Source organism: Schistocerca americana, chromosome 3, assembly GCF_021461395.2.
Source record: "Schistocerca americana isolate TAMUIC-IGC-003095 chromosome 3, iqSchAmer2.1, whole genome shotgun sequence".
Classification (NCBI taxonomy): Eukaryota; Metazoa; Arthropoda; class Insecta; order Orthoptera; family Acrididae; genus Schistocerca; species Schistocerca americana.
This window is the reverse complement of record NC_060121.1, coordinates 584,731,961-584,735,312: the sequence shown is the minus strand read 5'-3', so window position 1 is coordinate 584,735,312 and position 3,352 is coordinate 584,731,961. Positions and strand designations below refer to the sequence as shown.

At 42.9% G+C, this 3,352-nt stretch overlaps 1 pseudogene; it reads right to left on the bottom strand.

Annotated features, from left to right (window-relative positions):
* Positions 1 to 697: 697 nt before the first annotated feature.
* LOC124608069 lies at positions 698 to 815 on the bottom strand (annotated as a pseudogene).
* Positions 816 to 3,352: the final 2,537 nt, after the last annotated feature.

Genomic DNA, 3,352 nt, shown 5'->3' with positions numbered 1-3,352 from the left:
GCAATTATCAGCGTGCTGAAAGACTCATGTGCGTCTCAAGCTGAAATGGGTGTTCGGATCGCGTAAACCTAAATGTGTTTTTGAATTCTGCTCCCGTTCAGCAGCAGTCCAATGTGTACCCACTACACCTTTTCGCTTGGTAATGCGCGCAATATTTATTTATTCATTTATTTAACGTGGAAATATTAGGAACTCTCTTACATCTAAAGAGACATGCTTATGAATTAATACTACAATTTGCATAGTACATGAGCAATATATAATAAATATAATAATAATGTGAATATGAATAGTAATAAATATGTGGAATTTAAAAAAAGTCAGTCATATTAATACCGAAAAATTTGCTCATTACGTTTTATTCGAATGTGAGTAGTGGAATCTAATAACAAAGTGTTAAAGCAGTGCAGAAGGAATCAATGTGGAGAAAAAGTTGAGTTTCGATGGAAGAGCGTGAAATAACAAGGCAAGATCAGTAAATGAGATTAACTCCGCCCGAACAGACCATGAAGGCCCAGTGGTACCGACCGGCCGCCGTGTCATCCTCGGTCCACAGGCGTCACTGGATACGGATATCGAGGGGCATGTGGTCAGCACACCGTTCTTCCGGCCGTATGTCAGTTTACCAGACCGGAGCTGCTATTTCTTAGTCAAGTAGCTCCTCTACTTTCCTCACACGGGCTGAGTACACCCCGCTTACCAACAGCTCTCGGCAGACCCGATGGTCACCCATCCAAGTGCTAGCCCAGCCCGACAGCGCTTAACTTCGGTGATCTGACGGGAACCGGTCTTACCACTGCGGCAAGGCCGTTGGCAGTAAATGAGATAGGAGAATGAAAAAAGATGTAGAAAGGAATGAGATTAGCGCAGATAGTTGAGCACCGCAATATTTTGCTGTATTGACACTCGCACTCAATAGGTATAACTTCTGATGAAGGGCACTAAGTTCTCGAAACCGGTAAAGAAATTAAATTTCTTTTATGCAGCTGGTTGCTTATTATTTCTTTACATACATCAACAGCTCTTGGGGATGGATAGAATACTAAACAGATGGTTTCCAAAGTGACAGATACTGATTCCCAGTTGCAGGAAAACATCTGGGATACATCGAGAGGGAAGCTAAAGGGAAGTTACGTCAATGGTAACAGACTAAGCTTTAATCTCCTCTAAAATGGAGAATGGTTCTGCATAAGACTAAGGTTACTCGGTAATTTGTTCCGCAGACGTGTGGCTCAAATGTGGTAGAAGGAAGATTTACTGTTATAAAAAGATACTGCCAAGACTGGACGTATTCGATTTGGTACTCCAGTTATTAAACGAAGGAAGGTATTTGATATGCGAGGAGAGTTGCTGAGGACACCGGCAACTAAGCTGAAGTAAACAGAGCTTGTGAAAATAACGTCACCTATCCGGTCGCATCCAAATATAGCAAGCACTTATTTTATCAAAAAACCAAATGTTGCACCCATACCTCAGGCAAACCTTCATAGCCTGCTCTACTCCTCTGGAATTTTCCTTACCTATGTCTTGTTGAACTACATCACAGTTGGGCTAAGGACGGAAATGAGATTTTTTTTAATTGGAGTTGAAAATATTTTTCTGAATTTTCACATTAACATAGGCAGGAGATACAGTTCCTGTATACTGTTCTTCCCAATTTATATACTAGTCCCAGGTTATGCTAAGGTCGTTTATTGAATTTTTAAATGATAATTAAGCAGCATTAAGAAGCAATGGAGGAAGTGTTTCACGAAAATTTTCGCTGATCAAATTTGGATATGGTGTGAGCATGGACTGGCACTTCTTAGCGTTTATTCATATGTAGAATGACAAAAGCAATGGATCAAGGATGGAACGCAAGAGAACCTGGCCGAGAACCCGAGAAAAATCTCGTCCTATGCAAAATCGCTAAGCGGGTCCATTGCTTCTATCTAGTCACTCTTTGACCAGTCTGGTGTGGCAGTTGAAGACAGAAAAACGAAAACCGAAGTTTTAAATTTCACGTTTAAGAAATAGCTCACACCGAAGAATCGTACAAACATATCGTCATTTGACCCTCGCACAGAGTCCCGTACGGATGACACAATATTAAGCATCCTTGGTGTATAGAAACAACTGAAAGAGTTGAAAAGAAATAAGTCTCCAGGTCCGAATGGAATCCCAACACGGTTTTACAAAGAGTACTCTATGGCGTTGGCCTCTTAGTTTGCGTTTATTGCGAATCACTGGCCCATCGCAAAGTCCCAAGCCACTTAAAGTGCAGGTGACTCCTGTATATAAGAAGGACAAAAGAACGGATCCGCAAAATTACAGACTAATATCCATACATCGGTTATCTTCAGAATTCTAGAACATATTCTGAGATCGAATATAATAAATTTCTTAGAGACAGAAAAGCTTACGTCCACGAATCACTGTTTTAGAAAGAGTCGCTCGTTTGTAACTCAGCATGCCCTTTTTCTCACATGATATACTGCGAACTTTGGATGAAGGGCGAGAGGCAGGTTCCATATTTCAAGATTTTCAAAAAGCATTTGATACAGTATCCCACTGCAGACAGTTAAAGAAGGTACGACGGCACGAAATAGGCTCCCAGATACACATCTCCGCGGAACTCACGGACTTCGAATGTGGTCAGGTGATTGGGTGTCACTTGTGTCATACGTCTGTATGGGAGATTTCCACTCCTAAATACTGTTTCCGATGTGATAGTGAAGTGGAAACATGAAGGGACACGTGACAGCACAAAAGTGTACTGTTGAAGAGCAATTCGGGGATGGCGACTGCATCTTGCAACACGATCGAGCACCTGTTCATAATACATGGCCTGTGGCGGAGTGGTTACACGACAATAACATAACTGTGATGGACTGGCCTGCACAAATTCCTGACCTGATTCCTATAAACACCTTTGGGATGTTTTGGAACGCCGACTTCGTGCCAGGCCTCACCGACCGACATCGATACCTCTCCTCAGTGCAGAACTCCGTGAAGAATGGGCTGCCATTCCCCAAGAAACCTTCCAGCACCTGATTGGACTATGCCTGCGAGATTGGAGCTGTCATCAAGGCTAAGGGTGGGCCAACACCATACTGAATTACAGCACAGCCGATGGAGGGCGCCATGAACTTGTAAGTCATTTTCAGCCAGGTGTCAGGATACTTTTGATCACATAGTGTATGTGAGTGGCTCGAAAACTTCTTGAGCCATAGAGCCCAGAACCAAAATCCTCGACAGCGTTTGTTCTTCAGAGACGAGGGTACGGTCGGGAGCGCACCAGGAAAATGTGATGGGACTGCTATATATACGTAAATGAACTACCGAACAGGGAGGGATGCAGTCAGCTGTTGTT